Source organism: Camelus bactrianus, chromosome X (genome assembly GCF_048773025.1).
Source record: "Camelus bactrianus isolate YW-2024 breed Bactrian camel chromosome X, ASM4877302v1, whole genome shotgun sequence".
Taxonomy (NCBI): Eukaryota; Metazoa; Chordata; class Mammalia; order Artiodactyla; family Camelidae; genus Camelus; species Camelus bactrianus.
The window spans coordinates 71,335,528-71,359,007 of NC_133575.1; positions in this window are offsets into that span (position 1 = coordinate 71,335,528).

The window sequence follows — 23,480 nt, forward strand, 5'->3', positions numbered from 1 at the left end:
ATCTAGTGTCATCCTGCTGGTGGGTAGGGACAGTACCTGACATGGCAGGCTTTGGATTCCAGGGTGTCCTAAAGCTATTGTTGGCCCACTGATGAGTGGGACTGGATCCCAGGGAGACCCAGGCTGAGAGACCCAATGTGTCTCAGAGATTGTGAAGACTAGCTGGTGGGCAGGCCCAGGGCCCAGGTGTCCCAGGGCCTGTGTTGGCTCACTAGTGGGTGGAGTTGTGTTCCCAGATCTCTGGCTGTAGGACCCTGGGCATCCTGAAGCTGGTGTTGGCATGCTGGTGGGTGGGGTCAGATCCTGGGGCTGCTGGTTGAGGGTTTCTGTGATCCTTGTGATGGTGCTCACCCACTTGTGGGTAGAGTTAGGGTCCAAGCGGTCCCAAAGTTGGTTTCCACCCACTTGTGGGTGAGGCTGGGTCCTGGGGCTAGTGCCGGCCCCCTGGCAGTTGGAGTCCATCCTGGGATCACTGGCTGTAGGACCTGGGCATCCTAAAGTTGGTGTTTTAGCCTTTGTGGTCCTGGGGCAGATGTCTACCCATTGATGGGTGAAACTGTTCCCAGGGTAGTGCTGACCCACTGATGAGTCATTCCAGGCCTCAGTGTCTCTGGATGCAGGGCACTGTGGGTCTCAGGCTAGTGTTAGTGCCCTGGTGTGCAGGGCCAGGTCCTGGACCCTCTGGTGGACTTGGCCATGTCTCTGGGTGGCTGTGGGCTCAGTGGGTCTTACAGCTGCAGGCCTTCTGGTGGAGAAGGCTCTGTCTCCACCTGGGTAGTTGCTAGGCCTGAGATATTCCAGTACTGGTGCCAACAAGCTGGTGGGTGGGGCCAGGTCCTGGCACTAATAAGCTAAAATGAGGATTCCAAAATGGTGCTTGCCAACACCAGTATCCACATGGTAGACTGAGCTCTCCAAAATGGCTGCTGCCAACATTTACATTCCCCTGGCAAGCACCAACTGCCTTCTGCTTCTCTGGGAGGTTCTTTAGGATCAGAAAGTGGGTCTAACCCAGGCTCCTTTTAAATCACTGATTCTGCCTTGGGTCCTGGGGCATGTGAGGTTTTCTGTGCACCTTTAGGAGTGGAGTCTCTATTTCCCACAGCCCTCTGGGTTTCCTGAAAGTAAGCCCTGCTGGCATTAAAAGCCAAACACATTGGGCTCATCATTCCTGGTGCAGAAACCCTGTGCTGGGGAGCCCAATGTGGAGCTCACAAAACTCACTCCTTGTGGAGAGCCTCCACAGTTGGAATTGTTATCCCATTTGTGGGTCACCCAGCCTGGTGTATGGGTCTTGACTACCATAGCTTCACCTCTCCCATGCATCTCATTGTGGTTCCTTCTTTATAGCTTTAGTTGTAGGCTATCTTTTCTTCTTGTTCTGGATTTTCTCACCAATAATTTCTCTGTAAATAGTCATAATTTTGGTGTGCCCCTAGGAGAGGGTGAGCTCGGGGTCTTCCTACTCCACCATCTTGTGTTGTTTATTTTCTGAGGGAGAGGTAATTAGGTTTCTTCATTGATTTCCACTTGGAGGAGATACTGGAGATTGGACCTGAGACCTCTTGGGTGCTGAGCATGTGCTCTACCACTTGAGCTATACCCTTCTCCCTCTACTCCACCATCTTGGCCACTCCCCTGGTAGCCATAAATTTTTACCTCTTATATCAAATCTTATAGCCAAAGTGCTAGTTCCAATTGTGCTCAAATCTGTTAATGTATCATTCATCTTGAAAATATTTATATTTTAGACTAAAGCAGTTTGTATTTTGTCCTTAGAAGCTTACTCAATTAGCAGTAGTAGATTTGTTTTTTTAAATCTAACTGCAGAAAATGAGGGGTATATATATGTGTATACACACACACACACACACACACACACACACACACATATATACTTGCTTTCAGTCAAATAAACTGAAGAAATGAATCAAAAAATCCATGAAATATTATGAACATCTTCAGTATTAGGAGGTCAACCAGAATTATATGATAACCCTATGAACCACTGATATAATAGTAGATTCCTAGCCTACAAAAATGTATTTTGAGATTCAGAAATCTTGATGGATAGTCAATGCAAATATAGCTCTTTATAATAACAGAATAATTTTGGAACTATGACTATCAAACAAAAGTACATTTTATTTCCATTTTTATATCATTTTTTCTATAGCTAGATGATACTCATTTGACTTGCTTCCCTTCAATAAATACTTATATTCTGATGCTCTCAAAGAACGCTTGTTTTGTCTTAGTTCTTATCTCAGTTTAGAGCATCGTTATCAATAAAATCCAGAAATCAAAAGCATTTCATTCCCTTTCTTTTCTCATGTACCCCATATCTAACTCATTATAAAGTTTTGTAAATGCTAAAATTCTAAAGTTCTCTTGAATCTATTCCATATTCACCATCTGTCTCTTCTACTCCATATACTGGCTTAGTTCAAGCCCTCATTATCTCTCAGATGAACTATGGGAAACTATAACCTGACTTCCCTAGCTCCATTCTGCTTTTATACTAATCTATGCTCCACATTATACCAATTATTTGTGTGTTAAAAACATTACAAGCACAGTCATGTCAATCTGCTTCTAAGCAAAACACAGTAATTCCACACTGTCATATGCCAAAGTCTGTATCATGCCCTATAATATACTCTCTATAAAAAGGTTTTATACTTTGAACTATTACCATTTTCCAATAGTCTCCAATTCCCCATACACACTATCAAACTAAAATATTTACTTCTTCTTCAAGAATGCCAGCCTAATTCATGAATGTCTCCCTCTGCTTGAAATACATGTCACCACTACACATTCTCATTTTGTTTAGTATAAACTGCTATTTATCTTTCAAAAAGTTGTTCTCAAATACTTCTCACTAAATATCAGTTTTGCCAATAAATTAATATTGATAAAATAATATTTTCAGAAATAATAAGCCCTACTGGTTTGGTTATTGTACATTAGTATTGTTGGTTTTTAAAATATTAAAATCCTTCCTAACCAGTTGGAACATGAACATTATGCTGAGCTTATGAGTGTTTAGCAAATAGATCTCATTTCCTGGAACCCATGGACCATCCAAAGACACATGCCTAAAAAAACTAATAATAGCTAAAACAGAAGGTTTCCGCAACCCTTTTTCAACATTACAAAGTGCAAACATTTGAACTGATTTCTCAGTGCCTGTGGTGGTACCCATTTTTAAATATTTTTGTCACCTCTGAACAAAAACAAATATAGAAGTCAATTACTTCTTCACATCAAAATACTTAATGTTTTTAATAATTTTTGTGTCTCTGATATGAAAGGACTTTTCTGCTTTTCTAGATACTATAAGATTTACACAAATGCTTTTAGAGTATATGTAAATCTAGTCAGGAGGCAATACATATCTGCAAATAACTAATAGATTGTATAATATATGGAGCATCAGTGCTACGAAAACCTGAAAATTTTAAAAGGTGAGCAATTACTGCCGACAAAAGAAGTTTATAAAGATAAATGTTGAATTATGTGTGGCATTTCAGTAATTTAAATTCAAGATGAGAAAGAGATATCAAAAAGAATATTCCCATTGAAATATGGGGAATAAACACTGAAGTGAGATAATAGAATGTATAGAATGAAAGACATTAAATGAGTATGGAGTATTAGTAGAAACTTAAATCAAATAAGTCAGGTTGGCAACAAATCATAGATAATTATGATATCTTATTCTATTTTTACATACTACTGCATATATTTGACTGACATTTTGTTTAGAAAATTTGCATCCTTGATCATGAGAGATTTTAGCCTGAAAATTTTCTTTGATGTAATGTTTATGGAAAGTTTTTACATGATGGTTAATTTGGCTTCATAAAACTAGTTCACAATAATTTCCTGATTTGTGTGCTCTGTAAGAGTGGTTCAAATTGATGTTATTTATCAGGTAAATATATCTGAAAAAAATCACAACCAGTAGGTGACCAGGAAAACTAGCTCATCTTGCATTCTTTGTGAGAATATTTTAAATTATGTATTTAATTTATTATAAAAATAATGATTTTTTTTCTTGTCCTTATTTTGTTAAATTTTTGACAAGGAATTCTTCTGAATTTTAAATTGTATTGCCATAAAATTATTCATATTAAAGATTTACTATAATTTTGTTGTTAGTTTTGTGTAAAACTGGTTTTCAAGTGTAATAAAAATACCAAAAGTACAAATATCATAAGTGTATAGATTGATCATGTTTTCATAAATATACTTCTATAATCATTCATATGACACGCATGAGATTTCCACACACTATGTGAGATTCATCCATGTTCATCCATGCATTTGTACTTCATTCATTGTCATCACTAAATATAACACATTTTATGTATCCATGTTGCTAATAATAGATATTTAAATATTTCCAGTTTGGGGTTATTAGAAGTACCATTGCCAAGAACATTCTTATGTAAATATTTTTATGAATGTATGTAAGTATTGCTATTGGTTATACTTAGGATTGGAATTTCTAGGTCATAAGGTATGGATTAATTGAGCTGATTATATACTGCCAAACATTAGTTAATTTATTTTCACACTATCAGTATATGAGGGATCAAGTTGTTCCACATAATTTCAACACTTGGTAGTGTCAGCAGTAGGTAAGGATTTCTTAGGTCAAACAAGCAAACAGAACCCTATAAACCATAAAAGGAGAAATATAGATAAATTGAACTTTAAAAACTAACCTTTTTAACTCTTTAAAAGACAAAACTCAGGGGGAGGATATAGCTCAGTGGTAGAGTGCATGCTTAGCATGCACGAGGTCCTGGGTTCAATCCCCAGTACCTCCTCTAAAAATAAATAAATGAATAAACCTAATTACCTCCCCCCAAAGTAAAAAAATAAATAAATAAAAATTAAAAAAAAGAGACAAAACTCAAATTATGAAAGCATACATCATAGAACCAGATACATTATATCAAAAGACAAAAGACTATCAACAAGACAAACAACTTCTACCTAAAATATATGAGGAATGCTTATCACTCAGTAATAAGAAGACAAACAACTCGATTAAAAATTAGGCAACAAAACTGAACAGACTTTCACAAATGAAAATATACAAATTGCTAATAAGCATATCACACCAGTAGTAATTAGAGAATAGAGATTAAAACTGTGGAGTAAAAGTTAAGACTACAGTAAACACATTAGTATAGCTATGTTTAAAAAACTAACCATACCAAATGCTGATGAAGATGCAGAGAAACTGGAAATTTCAGACGCTACTGGTGGGAATGTTAAGTGATATAACACTTTGGAAGTGTTTTGACAATTTCTTAAAAAGTTAAACATACATTTACTATATCATTCAGCCACTGCACCCTTAGTTTTTACCAAAGAGCGAGAGACAGAGAGAGAGAAAAGAAGCATATGTCTATACAAAAACTTGTCAGGAATATTCATGGAATCTTTGCTATAAGTAGTCAAAAACTGGAAGAAACAATCTAATGTCTATCATTGGGAGAATGGATACATAAATTGCTGGATATTTATATAATTGAGTACCAGTCAACAATAAAAAGAATGTACTACTGATACACTCAAGGACATCAACGAATGCAAAAGCATTATGTTGAACAAAAGAAGCTTGACAGTAAAGATTACACAGGATATTATTCTTTTTACCTGACGTTAAAAAATGAAAAAAAAAAAGTTCCAAAGTGATAGAAATCCAAGCATTTGTTGCCTATGCAGGTTGATAATTGACTGGAAGGAGGAATAAGGGAATCTTCTAGGGTAATAGAAATGTTCCATCTCTTTAGTAAAATTTCCCAACTGTTTATTTTAGAACAGAGTTTAGGCACTTGAGTTTTTAACCACACTTGTTGAGACAAGTGACAGATGCTGAAGTTGGTTGCAGTACAGCTTATTCATTGGAACAGTCAAGAACTTAAGTGATTAAATGAACATTATTTGTTGTATTACAGTTTTCAGTTATGGTGTTTTGCTTTTTTTCTTTTAATGAAGACATGGAGTAGTTTAAACCTTATAGCAGGAGTCAAGACTGTTTAAGAAAGTGACAGGAATGCCATGATGGAACAGAAAGCTAACAACATGAGAGACTTAAAATTACTGACTAAAACCTGTAGCCAGGAAGTAAAATCTGTGTAATTCAAGTTGAGGTACAACTGCAACAAACCAGAAGGGAGACCAAGTATATACTAACTAACAAGGACTTAGAAATGTTATGTGATCCTTCTGGCGTTGGGTGTAATCATGAAGTGGGAATTAATTCTCCAAATACTTGATTTAGTCATTACTGCCTCCCTGAAATTAATTGGAATTGATTAAAAACAGAAGTGACAGAGTACAGATCTCTGTCCCCTTAGGTATGTAGGAAATCCAACTCTATGATGAATATTGTTGGGAGAGAGGGATAAACATGATGGATGTCTTAACAAGTAGCTGTCATGTGAAGTAAATGCTACGTAATCCCATCGTGAAGAACAAAGAACAGTGATTATAAACTTTAGAAGACAGATTTTGGCTCTATCTCAAGAAATTTTAAAAGTTTAGAGATGTCTTGAAATAAAAAGAGGTTGAATTTGGAGGTAGTAAATACCTGGTCTCATGCTTACCACAAATAGACAATGAGCATGTGGATTTTCAGTTTTCCCAACCTAATTTGTTACAGAGATTATTCTTCTTCCATTAAGTATTCTTGGAAGCCTTATTGAAGATCCATTGACTGTATATGTGTGGGCTTATTTATGGGCTCTCTATTGTGTTCCATGGTCTTTATGTCTGTTTATAAGCCAGTACTTTACTGTTTTAATTGCTGTACTTAATATATTTTGAAATCAGTACATTCTGTGCCTCCAGATTTGCTCTTCTTTCTGAAGTGTGCTTTGTCTGTTTGGTATCTTTTGTGATCCCATATGAATTTTAAGATTGTTCTTTCTATCTCTGTGAAAAATGCCATTGAGATTTTTCAAAGGATTGCCTTGAATCTGTTGATTGCTTTCGATAGTATGAACATTTTAACAATATTAAGTCATATAATCCATAAACACAGAATGTCTTTCTATTTGTGTCTTTTTAAATTTCATTTATCAATATTTTGGTTTATATCAATATTTAGCTTTCAGTGTATAAGTCTTTTGCCTCCTTAGTCAAGTTTATCACTAAGTATTTTATTCTTGGTGATGCTACTGTAAATAAGATTACTTTCTTAACTTTCTTTTCAGATAGCTTGTTAGTGTGTAGAAACACAACTGATTTTTGTATATCAATTTTGCATCCTGCACATTTACTGAATTTATTAGTTCTAATAGAGCTTTTCATGGAATTGTTAGGGCTTTCTGTATACAAGACCATGTCACCTACAAACAGAATTTTACTTCTTTTCCAATGTGGAGGCTTTTATTTCTTTTTCTTGCCTAATAGTACTAGCTAGGATTACCAGTACTATGTTGAATAGAAATGGCAAGAACATTGCTTTGTTCTTAATCTTAGAAGAGAAGTTTTCAGTTTTTCACCATTGAGTATAATGTTAGCTGAGGGCTTTGCATACATGGACTTTTATTATGTTAAGGTAAATTCCTTCCAAACCTAGTTTGTTGAGAGTTTTTATTATGAAAGGATGTTGAATTTTGTCAAAAGCTTTTTTCTACATCTATTGAGATGATCATGTGATTAAAGTCAACTCAGAATGGATTAAATACTTAAATGTAAGACTTGAAATGCTAAAATTCCTTCAAGAAAATACAGGGAGAAATCTTTATAACGTTGATCTTGGCAATGATTTCTTGGATGTGACACCAAATGCGCAAGCAACAATAGCAAAATTAGACAAGTTGAACTACATCGAACTAATAAGCTTCTGTATCACAAAGGAAACAGAGTGAAAAGGCATCCTACAGAGTGGGAGAAATATTTCTGACACAGCATTAATATCCAAAATATACAAAGAACTTCTACAACTCAACAGTAGAAACAAAGAAATAATCCAATTAAAAAATAAGAGAATGAAATGGTGGTTGTCAGGGGCTTGGTCGAAGAGGAAATGGGAAGTTGTTATTCAATGGATATAAAGTTTCAGTTATGCAAGATGAGTAACTTCAAGAGATCTATTATACAACATTGTGCCTACGGTTAACAATATTGTATTGTGCACTTAAAAATCTGTTAAGACAGGTCTCATGCTTAGATATGTACCACAATTGAAAAAAAAACTGAATTATGAGCGACTATTGACTAAGAAACTTTTAGAACATTCAAAATATGGAGTAAGAAATTGAATAAGTCTGAAAAGTCAAATTTTTTTGAAGAATAGAATTGGGGATGAAATTTTACTTCTAAAAATTAGTGGGACAACAATAAGTGATCTAGAATTATCTGTAGTGAATAAACAGGCAAGAAAAGAAAAAATCAAAATATCTAGCTGAACATTAATTTTATCAAGTAAGTAAAGAAGACAAAAATTAGAATTTTTGAGATATTTTTCTTTTAAATAGTATACTTTAGTATTAAAAAAAAACTCTTCCATTTATTTGTTTTGTAATGAATTTAACCCTGGCATATATTTTTGTCCTTCCAAAAATGAGGTACACAAATATAGTGCCTGGAAAAAAGACATCTGGCATATAGATGCCCACAGTGTAAGTTCATATATTCATTTTTTAATAGCTCATGTATTTACTATATTACTTTTGCCATATGTTTATTCCTTTTAGGCTAGAAACTTAGTATCTTTCTCGTCTCTCCTCCTCCACCTTGTTCATTCCAGGACCAGATAGTAATTCATATCATACCATATGGAAAACTACAAAGTACAGTGATTAAGAGTGTGGGTTCTTGAACCAGATGGCTTGGTCTTGGCTTTTCCAAATTCTAGCTGTGTCACCTGACCTTGAACAGGTAATTTAACCTCAATGTGACTTCATTGTTTTATCTAGTACATAATGTTTTATGAGTATCAAATCAGTTATTACATACAAAGTCTTTTTAGCCAGTGCCTGGACCTTGGTAAGTAGTCAACAAATATTCACATGATGATCATGATGATGATGGTTATGATGATGATGATCTGATAACATTTGTAGTGGCTGCATATAGGGTTATGTTGAGAATAAAAGATCACCATGATATTTTAGAAGTTATCGGCGTGGGGAGAATGTACAGCACTCATACTCATCCCCTGAAACTAATATTTTCAATATTTTGCCTAAGTAATCTGCTTCTTAGGTGACATCCCATAACAGTAGTCATGATCTAAAATGTAATACTTAAAAGGTGGCTTTTGACCAAGATGTTTCCTGCTGGAGTTTTTATGCCACCAGAAACCCTGCTATATAGACCCCTGAAAGACTACAGATTGTCATTGGATCCATTTAATATAGAGTCCCCACTCATTAATTGACTTAGGCTCTACAATTGATCCTTAATCTCAATATTTTATCCCATATCCCAAAGATCATGCCACATATTGGTAAACACTAAGTTAATTTAAAGGCTGTTGTATTTGGCTGTCCTCTTTAGAGAATATATTATTGTTACCTAAATTATGTAGGTGAATGACTTTGTTTTAGGAGCAAGTTTTAGTACCTAATATAAAACAAAAATACAAATTCTTTGTGTGAAAGAATTCATGGAGACTGTAGCTTCATAATGTCTTAATAAATAACATAGGCTTTCGAATACTATGCAGTAACTCTTTGAGAGAATTCCTTGAATTTCTAATTTTCACAGTGTGCCTGAAACCTTATATCTGAAGTGAAACTAGGTTTCTATTTGAATAAGAGGTAAAGTCAAGTTGTACGTAATTATATTTCAGGCAGCTATTACTTACACTGAAAGTATACATAAAATATAAGAATAAACAGTAATCATGAGATTTTCACAGAGTACCTGTTAAATGTTGCTAGTGGGCTGGCTTTTTCAGGCCAGATTCTAGCCTAAAGTTAAAGAAGATTTTAAGCATGGAAATTATTGAAGAGTATAAAGCAATGCTTGAGAAAATTTGGCATGCATATAAACAGAGACTATTTCATGGGAAAGCTTTACTTTCAGAATCTGTTTAATTCTGATTATTAGAGCAGAAATATGAATTTCTGTAAAATGTTCAATTTTCTAACTCATTCTGTAGAAAACGTGACATTTTTATCTTCATAAAATATGGCATGATTAAATAAGCCTTTAATATTGAAAATTTATATATGGCATATAGATGTTGAAATTTATAATTTTGAAGTATACCAAGTCTTGAAGACAGTACGTAAAAAGTGTATGTACAGTGTAACAAAGAGTTATAAAGTAAACACATATGGAATCATCTCATAGGTCAAGAAATGGAACATTGACAGCACCTCAGAAGACATGTATGTCTCTCTTCTCAGTCATAGCACATTTTATTCCAAACAGAGACACACAATCATGACATTTTTGGTAACAATTTCCATGTTTTTTTAAAATATACATTTTCACTTACAGATACACCCTTCAAAAGTATAGTTTTGCCTGTTTTTACAATACACATAAATGGAATTGTGTGGTTTTTCCATTTCCATTCCAAAGTATATAGTTGTGTGTGTGTCTTGTTTCTTCGCATGAATACTGTTTGTAAGATTTATCCATTGATTGTTTGAACTGTAGTTCATTTCCATTATCACAAAGCATGCTATTGTTTGAATGTATGAAAATTACTTGATAGTATATTCTATTGTTTATGGGCATTCTTATTGGCCCCCAAGTGTAGGTAATATGGACGATGCTTCTGTGAACATTCTTGTACACGTATACTGGCTAATATGTGCACGTATTTCTCTAGAACCGTATACCTTGGAGTAGAATTGGTTGATTAGGATTTAGGCATTTCTTCAGCTTTACCAGATAATGTCCAAATGTTTGTCAAAATAGTTATACCAATCTATACTCCCACCAGCAATGTATCAATGTTCCCCACATCCTTTCCAATACTGCTGGTAAACTTTGGGATATGTAGTGAACACACACTAATTTTTTCTTTTTAATTATCTTAAGGGAAGTTATATATGTTAAGCAGGAAATGATAGGCTATGCTGCAGTAACAAATTTAACCTTCAAATCTCAGTGGCTTTAATACAGTAGATGTTCATGTTTCAGCCACATGACATATCCACTGCGGCTCAGTTCTGCACTATGTGGCTTCTGAGGTTGCCACTGAAGTAGAAGAGAGGGATGGATGAAGCACATCAGCGGGCTGAGAAATACAAGAGAACTTATGGGGTAGTCAGTGAGCACCAACTGATTTTGCTGCGTGTAAGATTCTTAAATTAGTTTCACGTTAAGGGCTTACAGATTCTTATATACTTTCATTGCATTCAATTTGTTTTATGTTCTTTTATGATCAGTTTTGGTATTTCTCTCTCAAAAGATGGTACGTTGTTTTTTCATGCTATCTTATTACTTGATAAATGATGTCAACATTAATACCCTTATCTGAAAGAACATTATCTTATTTACGCCAAATACTGCTTAAACTGTTAAGATTAAAGTTTATTTACAGTTGACAAAATGCTTTTATATACATAATCCAATCTTCTTATTACAAAAATTCTTGACGTATAAAAAGACAAAGATTATTATCTTGATTTTGCACATAAAATGAGAAAAGCTTAGAGTGGTAAACTGTGACTGTCACAGCTGAACTGCAAGCCCTGTTTTCTTACTAGTCTGTCCCTCATTCTGATATATCACACTGCCTCTTGCTTTGCATTTTTGGTTAACATAATCACCATATCTCTTCACTGTTATATGTGTCTATAGATTACAGTTTGACAAAAGGCAAAGGTCCACATAATTTGTCAAGTGAAATACCCATCATCATTTACTCATAAACTAATAATAGAGGTCAAATAAAGGCAGGAAATCATAATCAACTTGATTAAGCACTAGAACTTGAATAAAATGTTTCTGGAACTGGGATATTTTAATAGGCTAGGAATTTCTATATCAGCTGCTGTTCACAAGAGTCTAACAAGTGAGAGTCCTGAGTGGGGATCAAGGCAGTTAGAAAAAAACAAAATGGAAGGGCTGGCAATAAAACAACTTTTTTTTTCTACAATCAATACATGTCAGTCAACCTAAATGAAGCTATAAATAAAAAAGAATGCATTTGTCAATTATTAAATATGCAATAGTTTGGAAAGAACATTGAACAGCTAGTTAGGTTCTAATGCCAAGTTTTGTCGTTAACTGACTCACTAAACTTTGGACACTCAACTTTGGTGAGGTTTAACCTCTATTGACCTAGTATGCTGACTGGTAAAATTGAACAGCTTAAATTAAGGATCATATTCAGTTTTAAACATCTGTATTATGTATATATGTATATTTTATACCTTACTATATGTGTATAGCGAGGTGTACATATTATATATATATCATTGTCTGTGTGTATAACTCAGTAGAAAACTAATTGGAATTTTGCTTCAAAGTGCAGGTGTACACATGAACTTAGACAATCTCTGTGTATCTTTGGCATTTATATAGCTAAGAAATATTAGAATACTTTTCATGTATTATATATTCCCAATTTGCAGAGTCTCTATATATTAAATAATTGTACAGTGGATAGCATGCATTTAGAAGGCATGGAGAATATGGCAAAATGTTTGAAGAGTTCGTGACATAATTGGCATACTTCCAAATTCTCCCATTACTCAATCTTCCTCTCTCCAGCATCTAACTTTATTAGTCATTCTTTTTCTGAATTATTTTAGTGGTTACTTTTATAATTTTATGTATATTATTCTTGTTTTATGTCTATTATTGTAAACAATGGGCCTTGTCCTCTTTGAAAGATAATTTTATTATTTTTATCATCAGAAGTGTGTATACTATGTCAAAATGCATGAACTTCTTAAAGGCCTACTTCACTGTGAACAAAAAAATGAACATTTCTTGCTAAATCTTCTTACAATATAGAGTTCAAATGCCTAAGCAACTTGTGTGGTCCAGTCAATTGTTACTTCAATATAGCAAATATTTACATTAATCTCTAATGCACTAGTTGAACATATCCTTCAGACTGAATTAGTATTTCACAGAGGCTGTGATGGTTTATATAAACAGATGTCACATTATGTGAAAATGTTATTTTTGAGTTGCAGGTGTTTGTGTACCTGGAGAGATGCACCAACCATATACCTTGCAAGAACACAGTTGCTTCATTTCCCATGAACAAAGATTGTCCTGTAAACATGAATATAGTGGCTTGGCTCCTGTTGACACCAGGTCCCAGGCAGGTTCTAAATTAATAGCACATCTCAAATGGAAAATAAAAGCTTGGAGTAAACATTAAAGGAGTGGACAGAAGAAAATTTAAAACTATGTATCATCAGTCTCTTTTACCACTGGAAGAATCTAGATGGTAAAGATTGTTTTCAACTTTGTAATAGGTAAGTTATAAAAACTTTTTAAGGGGCTTGTAATACTCATTGGCCAAAGGTAATTTTACTCCATCTTGGAAGCAGCATTTGCTTACCAATGTAAAGCCGATCAAGATATGTCAGGTAAGAAGAGATAGCTTTTCTAAGAGGATTTGATTTTAGGTATTTTTCAACAAACTTGCTAGACTATCAGGCAAAAATACATATCATCGTCATTTAAATTGCAGGGTTAATGGATAACCTGAGATGTTTTCTCATAGCTGAGACAGATCCTACAGTAGGGAAGTCTTTACTATCTGATAGACTAATTGTAGAATGGTTTTTATGGGTATCTACATTGAAAATTTTGAATTTTACATATATTCCATTTTCATCCAAATGGAAATATAAAGGTATAATTAATACAAGATATACACTAAAACCCATGTTTTACTGAAGAACACTTGTGCTTTCTGCCCTAACAGTGAATAATGGATGCAGGGCTTTTACATTATAGATCAGTTATTTCTTTAAGTACTTTAATTATTAAAACTCATTAGCACATTATAGCCAAACTCTTTGTAAAGTGAATAGATTATAATAAAAGTCAGTTGAAGAATTAAAATTTGACCTATTGATTATCACCCACTTCATTAGAAAACTAATTTAAATAGGTCTGCTACTTTCAAAGTTAGTTATTGTCTCGTATTTCTCTGCCAAAATCTTTTTTACTATCTGTGTCGTGGTAACTGTAATGGGAATCAGAAATTCATCATTAGCATTTTGAACTGGCTTAGAGCTCTAGACTAATTTAATTTAATTTTATGCTCTCAAACGTCATGCTTGAGATAAATTTCAAGAATCAAAGAGAGATGTATATGTAGTATGCTTATAACCACTACTTTGAAATGTGTAAACATCTTTTACCCTTTCCTTAAGAACTACCATTTACTTAGTGCTTACTATTTGACATGCAGTTTTCATGCATTATTTTTGCAATAATCTTATGAAAAAAATTATTACCCTTACGTTGGATATAACAGACGTGAGGATCAGAGAAATTATCTCATCCAAGTTTGCACAGTTAGAAAATTAGAGAGCCAGGATTTCAATACACTTCTTCCTTGTCTACCCTTTTCTCATTCCACTGTGATTCATTTCATAATAGAAGTTTTGTTAATTAATTAATTGTTCCTTTTCTTTTTGTCATTTGGATTGATCAACCTTACTGAAAAAGTCAAGGAATATTGCAGGCTGGCCTGGTTGTGGTTTTCCTAATACTTGACTAGGTAAGAACTATATTCGGTCAGACAGGAAGAATCCTCTAATATGAGAAAAAATAAAGAAAGAAAAGAAAAAGGGGAAAGTAAATCTTTTATCTTGGTACCAATCGCAGAGTAAGGAAAGAACAAAGAAAAATTTTCACTTTTGGAATCAGAAAAAAAATCTAAAAATAAGAAATTCCTGCTATTCATTTAGAGTCTCAAAAATCAGTCTTACTGTTTTTCTTTTAAAATATATACATATTTTCATCTTAATGTTTAGCATCAATAGCTTGCTGTCCTATATTTTAAAGGGAAAAAATCTTCCAAAATTATACCCTGGTAAAAATATAATATGAATTTGATTTCAAACTAGTATATTCATTGATACCATTAAAGGAAATACATATAATGAGCAGTAACTTTTTTTAAAATATAGAAGAAGCTATCTTGATTAAACATAGTAATTACTGTCAACATCATTGATGCATTTAGGCAATGAAGAAACTGCAAATTTATACCATTTGACCAGGGATATGAGGTGTAAAACATGTACACTGCAAGGGCTTAATACAGAAAAATGCATTACAGATACTTAATAGCGGACAATACTGAGATCCTCTGATTTTTTTCTCATTGCAGACAAGGAATTGTCCAAAGAACTTTGACTCCACCTCGGCTAATATATTTGAGGTGACAGCAAACAATTGATCTTCTCTCTTTGGAGAAAGAAAATTTCTCTTTTTTATTCCCGAAAGCAACCAAATCCTTTCTTAAGCGTGTTCAAACAAAAGTCTGCATTTCCCAGTGGTTAAGAGAACATACTGTGAGAGTAAGAGTCATCTAAGTTGAAATATTGCCTCTGATACTTACCAGTTACATGGCCTTGGGGAAGTTCTTTAACCTAGGTAAGCATTGGTTTCTTCATCTATCAAGTGACTATAACAATTAATTGTGCTTTCCTAATTGTTCTGTGATAATTGAGATGGTGTGTGTCTTCTTAAAGTGTTCCATATGGTGCCTCGAAGGTCGTGAGCTCTCAATAAACATTAGTGTTTTCCATTGTTGGTATTACAAATCATAATATTTCTTTAAATTTACTCTATTTATATACCGTGTGGAGAAACTTCTTTGTAAAAGAATTTCATTTTATTCTACTGCAAAATAAAACTCTTAAAGGGAAAAAGGCAATGCCCCAAGGAGAAACAGGTTTAGGAAAAGCAAGTATAGCTATTTTAATGAATAATAGTCTCTACTATTTCATCGAAATTATTTACTAAGACAATGAAAATCTGGATGAATTAGTAACTTAGTTCCCAAGTAAAAGCTGTCTATATCTTAAATTTAAGTTTTCAGTCTTCATTGCATTCCCCTATCTCAATGAACAGCATCTATATAGCCCACAAAAGCTGGAAATCTTGGGGTTATTACTAACAGAATTCTACCTCAGCACCCTACATTGAATAGTCAGCAAATCTTAATTTTTCTTGCATTACTTTTTTTTAATTTCATCTTAATTTTATTACTTTTTTTTTTTTAGTTTTTTTTGGGGAAGGGTAGTAATTAGGTCTATTTATTTAATTATTTTTAAATAGAGGTACTGAGGATTGAATTTACCACCTTGTGCATGCTAAGTGCGCATGCTAACACTTGAGCTATACCCTACCCTCTTCTTGAGTTTCTTCACTTCTCTACCTTTACATTGTCACTATCACAATTCAAGTCTATATCATGTTCCTCCATAGTCTTGAAAGCCAGATTTCCCTCCAGAGTATAATAAAGATTTATGTATTCATGTGTCTATCTCTTCTACTAGAATTTAGATTCTATAAAAGACAATGTCCTGCTGATCCTTCCATTGCCTGCAGTTTTATATCTAACAAAGGGTTGTTGCATTGGACGACCAACCAATTCTTCTGCAATCAAGCGTTTTTTTCCTAGGCTGCTTTGTAAACCATGTTAGCTATCCATTACAATGTGCCTTTCTTTCAATACAAGTACAACAAAAGTGGTTGATCTTAATTGCATTTTATTTCACTACTTTGTAATTTCCAGATTTATGATCTTTTTGCCCATCTTGAATTGTTCCAAAAAAATAGCTAATATTTTAAGAACTTCTTAAATATCAGATCCTTTCTATTTTACATGTACCTATTCACTTGATTTCCTCTCATACCTTACATATTAAGCATTGATATTATCCCCATTTTACAGATGAGGAGATTATAATCCAGAGATGTTAGCTTGGCCAAAGTCACATAGCTAATACTGCAATGATAATTAAAATGGCTAATATTTACTGAGCATTTGATTGGGGCAGTGAGTGTCAACTGAGCACTTTATAAAGTTTGCATTATTTTCTCATCAGAACAGATCAGAACAGCCCATTGGAGTATACAATATGCTTGCAATTTTCCAAAAGAGGAAACTAAAACATGTAGAAGTTACATAAATTTCTTAGGATCTTGATGAATCTGAGGTTTATACCAAGGCAGCATAGCTCCTGAAGCTCTGATTTTAATGGCTATGCTCTGTTGCTTTCCTGAACAGCTCTAGGTGGGTACCAGTCCTTGTGATCACATAAGCAGTATTATTAGATGAGTTTTCAACAAAAGAGTGTGATATAACTATGAATATAACTAGGATAGAGTAATAATAGCTTTCTTATCATTGGAGGATATAATACCTAGTCTACCATCATAACTAATTGAACATTGTGATCGGACCATATTCAAAAAGAAGTTTAGCATTTTATTTGAATGACTATATGTTAGAAACTACAAAGGTATAATATTAAATACTGTCCATTTGGATGTGTCTAACTCTTAAATGGTAACTTAATTCAGTTAAAACCAAACACAGATTGAAATTATTTTTGTATCTTGTAGATAAAACAATGGGTTTCCTAATTCTATTTGCCATTTATATAAAATGCACTCTGTAGCATAACTCCCTGTGTTATAATACAATTACTTGCAGACTTGGACAAGTTTCTTAATCTCTGTGTGCCTCAGTTCCTTGTCCTTAAAATGGGAGTAATCAATACCTACTTCTTAGAGTTGCAATACAATTTAAGTTAGCTTACATAAGTACTTAGAGCAGTGACTAGAACATAGCAAACACTAAGTAATTATTAGCTATTATTGTCAAGATTATCTTTAGCATTTTTATAATACAGATATGAAAAGAAAATAGTTATGCACTTTAAAGATAAGGAAGTTAAAGTATACTTGATTTTTCCTTCACACCATGTCTCAAATCAAGCCACCCTCCACCATGCTTTAATCTGTGTCCATTTAAGCTACTAGCACTATTTTCTTCCTTACTAGATTGCAACACAAATATAGTTCATTTTCTGTAAAAATTTGGAAATGAGATTTTTTTAACTTATAAAGACACTGTATTGAAAAACAGGAATATCTGCAGAGCACGAAGATAAAAGGAGCAGGGACAAAAATTAAGAAAATAAATCATAGGATTTAAGCTGAAAGAAAAGTTGACCTAGAAATGTTCAGAGATAAGATGGATTTCAAAATTCCCAGGTTGCTAATCATGAAAGACTTTTTACCATGACATCAACTGGAATAAAAACCATTAAGTGAGCAATGACGTGTGCATTTTCTGTAGCTCTTACAAGTGTGTTTTCTGGAGAAACCTATCTTAGAGTTAATCCTCTTGCAATGTAGGTTATACCTCCATTTTTCTGGAATAGTTGTTACCTTGGGGAATAGGCACATCAGTGTTTCCTGACATTAGCATGGAGATTTTTTATTCAATTTTGTAGTAAAACAGACAGAAGAATAAAAAGCAAATGGAAGATGCTCACCATAGATGATAGGGATAGGTAGGTAGATAGACAGATAGGCAGATAGATAGATAGATAGATAGATAGATAGATAGATAGATAGATAGATAGATAGAGACATACATACATACATACACATATACATACATACATAGACACATAGATAGATAGTTAGATAGATAGATAGATGGCACACATGTCTGTGTGAAATCTTTTACCAAAACTATAGAAAGAACTTAACATATTCTTAAGCTACCAGCCCAAATGATTTGTTAAACTTTGTCAAGCTTCCTATATAGTAACATTTTTGTTTTCCTTGTAGGAATTCTGGTGCAGAGAATTGAATTAATAATAATCCACACTTGATGAATCCACATTGTCATCATTAATCAGAGTAGGTCCTCCCTGTTTTTAATTGAATAGTTTCAATTTCAACTCATTTTACCTTCCCATAAACATCCACTGAAATGTGTTTGATGTATATACATGTTTATCCTTATCTTTATGGTGTTGTTTAAGTGCTATAAATTTGTAGTCAATAGAGTAGGAATTGTGCTATAGATCTCATTTATTTTTATCTATGGAATATTATATTTCTAAGACATATCCATGTTGCTATACATAGATAAAGTTTGCTGATTCTAAATTGTGTATAGCATTCCATGTATAAATCTACCGCATTGTACTTATCCATTCCTTACATGGACATGTAGGCTGTCTTCAGCTAACTGCCAGTGAGATTGAGCTTATCTTCAAATACTTGTAACCACTCAAGTGTTTCCTACTGCAAATGGCTCATCATTTACTTTTTCCTTTTTTTTTTTTTTCAGTTTGGTTTTTTTAGTGATTTTTAAAATTATCATCTATGAAAACTTTTAACTCTTATCAGTTTTAGAATCTGCAAATATCCTTTCCTGCACTGTTCACTTTGTTTATTGTGCCCTTCACTAAAAAGAAAATCTTACCTTTGATGAAGAGTGAGGGGATAGATTTTTCTGATGTTTAACCATCCTTGCATACCTCGACTAAGCCTTACTTAATTATGATGAATTATTTTTCAATACACCAATGGACTAGTGCTTTTTAATCCTCTCCCTGCATCGTATTTTCTAAAGATCCATTGACCAAAGCAAGAAATATGGCTGAGCTCCGTGTATGGCAGGAAGACTACCTATAGAAATGGATCAAGAAGAGTTATTGAGATCATATCTCGAAACAATCTCCCACGTATCCCATCCCCATTTCTCACATACTAATATCCCTAATGAATTTATTTTCTAATTATTCTAAGCCATATAGCAATCAGTCTTAATTTTGATACTCATAGAAGCATAGCTCAAAATAAGAACTTGGATATAGGAAATTTATTTGGGAAGTGACCTCAGGAATCAGAAATGAGGGTATGGAGATGATAAGACAGAAAAGGAGTAAAAACAAATAAAAATGAAATTTAAAAAAGAGGTGCACTATCAAGGTCACCACTGTAGGTAATGGAGAATTGATTCCATTCAGACCTCAAAGGAGAATTATAATGTCTCCCTGAATTGTCCTTTGAATGATTGGAGGATGAAGAATTTATCTACTGAACTGTCTCCCATCATCCAGAGAGTTAGTATCCTCCCATCCTTCTGGGCTGCACTCATATGTAGGCAAAGTGACATGAAAAGGATTTAGAGCTCATGCTTAAGATAATCACTTTTAGTTCAAAGTAAGCCTGACATCACACTCAGATAAATGACATGCAAATCTAGGTTACATGTTCATGCAACTTACTTTGGCCTCCTGTGCTCGCCAAAGCTGAACCCTGAATATACCATGGTTTGCTGCTGTAATAATTAAGCAGATTGCTGATATACTCACCTATGATAATGATATTTCAGTATTCAGCTCAAAATCAGGAGCTCCTGTCTGATGCTACTTTGGTCAGTTGTTCTGCCTGTAATAGAGCTGCTTTCCAATGGAAAGTGGTTCTCTGTTATACAAGGCAGAATCTTTCTTTTAAAACTTGGAGATTTTCCTTGTAACTCTCCTCTGGGTGCCACCAGAGATTCCACCTAGTATAGTTATCCACCATGGATATATCTAGTACTGTTGGACCTCCTGACTTTTAGGGTTCAAGTGGAAGGCTATCTTCACCACAGCCTGGATCTTCTATTGAGCCTTCACTGAAAACTGAAAGCTTGAAAAGTAACTTGATAAATGCATTTCAGTGGTGAGCCCAATTGCAGTGTATGTTGCCTTCAAAAAAAACCATCTGATTTTTTTCTAACTATTATGAAATGCAAGGTGAAATCATTGACTTTTGCCATAGAAGAGAGATTCTGGTATGTTCCAGATCATCAGAGACCTAAAACCCTCACATATGTAGCAGAACCCTGAATTTTTATAGGACTTATGTCCCATTCTTACACATACATATGTCTTCTTGGAGAAAGTAGAGTATTTTCCAGTTCTGATTAGAATGATTTCATCAGTATAATGTGCCAGAGAGATGTTCCAAGGGATACCAAAATTATCAAAGTTCTTTTGGATCAATATTGTAACAGCAGTATAGCTAACACATACCTAAAGGAAGACAATAAATATTACTGTTGCCCTTCCCACATAATATTAAGCATTGCTATGCTTTTTAATAATAAAAGTTGAAAATGTATAGGACGTCCAGACAGTTGCCACCATATGCTAGAGGCCATGTTAATCTGTTCCATGAAAGATCCAGCATGGAGGATATGATTAAGGTCACAACTTCATCAAGCATACAGTAGTTCTTCATTAACTCTCACTATCCATCTGGTTTTCTTAGGTGCCATACGAATGAATTAAATGATCAAACAGGTGGTCTGATGGGGTCTATCACCTTTGTATCATTCAAACTTGAAGGGTGACACTTATGTCTTCAATTTTACTCTGGCTGTGGTATTGGTCTTGCTTTGCTTTCTTGGACAAGGGAGACAGTTTCTGTTGCTCAAGCAAGCAATGTGAATTGCTGAGATTATTCATCTCAATTTTGCATTCAGGAACTGGATAGACAACTAGCAGTGTGGCTATGGGACCACTGGAATCACTGTAAGATCAATTTGGACTAAGATTACATTTATCACTTTACTTTTTTTATAAGCTCCTCAAAGTAGATTATCATGGTAGTGTTTTGGGTCCCCTGGTCTTTGGGTCAGCTTGGATCTTTTATCTAGTAGGCCTCAAAAGAATGAGCAGTTGCCTTTTCCTTAAAGTACTCAAGCTGATAAATGACCTTAAGTATGTACCTTTGAGGGAGGACTGAGGAAAAATTTATGGTGTATAATTAAAGTAGAATCTCAATGTCTTCACTAAAGGGAATGTAGCCTCTTATTTACATAATGGGCACAAGATTTAAGAACTTCAGTCTCTGGGCACTGAATAAGGGGATTGTATGATTTTCCACTGTGATGGTTAACATCGATCTCTGCTTGCCAGTTTTTGATTTTATGGGATTAACCAAATTTAGCAATACTTTAGTTGGCTGCCAATTTCTCTCACCTTTAGATCCATTATTCATTGCATCAATCTCTGCAGATCAAAGTATCCTGTTGGTTACTCTGCCTTTCTCAGTAATTACGTCCATCTTGCCTTTGGTAGCTCAGTTCCACCATCTGCCCTCTACTATTTCAGAAACCTATCATTCCCTTTGACAGAATGGAACCAAATTCCATTTCCTCCCAACAACTCTGATCTGTGGCAGATGGCCACAGCAAAGAATATCAGAAATGACAGTTTCCCCAAAACTGGTGCATTCTTTTTTGCCTTAGTGAAAGGAATTTCTGCTGGATCATTCAAGGAACTTGGTTCCTCGGTCTCATTTAATAAACCTATTCTAATGCTCCTACCTCCCTGAGCCCTGGGACTTCTTTCCCAATAATCTTCCAAGAGTGTTTGAATATCACCATCTCATTTATGCAATAATTATGTCAAGTCTTCAAGGAATCATCTTACCAGAATGTTGTGGCATGCTCCAGCCATTCCTGCTAGGATATTAAACATAGTGTCACAAGAGTGCCTTCCTTTTAATAAACAATTCTCCATCCAGCCGTATCTTTCAGCCCTTATAGACAGATACCCTCAAAATTGACTCCCACATATATTCATGCACTTCCTGGTAGTACATATTGGCCAGGTTCTCTATTTCTTTGGTGAGTAAGCTCCTCCTGGAGCATTAAAAAGGCAGCAAAGACTTGATTCACTAGTACTTGGGAGAATCGTAAAGAATTCCTCTCAGAATTTTCTTCTGAAGCCAGAAAGGCTATAATTTATCCACTGACTCCTATTCTCCACTGGCTGAGGACTTGCCCAAAGGCATAAAGTCCCTCAGTCTAGAATTCTAGACTGTGAATTCCCACAGGCTGTGGATGCTTAAGAGAAGTCAGACTTGGCCCTAAGTCAGAAAGCTGAAAAGACATACATTATGTACTTGATATGGAACACAGCAAATTCAAGATGATTCTACACTTGCATGGAACTGTGCACTCAAAAGCACCTGAAGGGAAAAAAAAGGTGGGCTGAAGAAATCAAAATGCATTGGCTACATAAGGTTTACTTTTATATTCTGATAGTAACAATTATTCTTTAATCAATTCTTCCCAAATTCATATTTTTTTAATTTTCTCATTCCAGTTCTTTATTCCAGCCCATTCATCCCCATTAGTAAGGAAACTAGAATCTTTCAACTAAAAGTTTAAACTTAGGTGCAAGAAGTTTCTAGTTGTTGGGAGAGAGTTCAAGAGACTCTCAAGTTTCTCTATGTCTTGAAAGCAGAAGGACTCACTGTCTTTGTTCCAGAAAATTCTTTTTTTTTTTTTTATTGGAGTGTAATTGATTTACAGTGTTAAGTTTCTGGTGTAGAACAAAGTGATTCAGTTATACATATACATACATATATATTATTTTCTTTTCAGATTCTTTTCCATTACATATTATTACAAGAAATTGAATATAATTCCCTGTGATGTACAGTAGATCCTTATTGTTTATCAATTT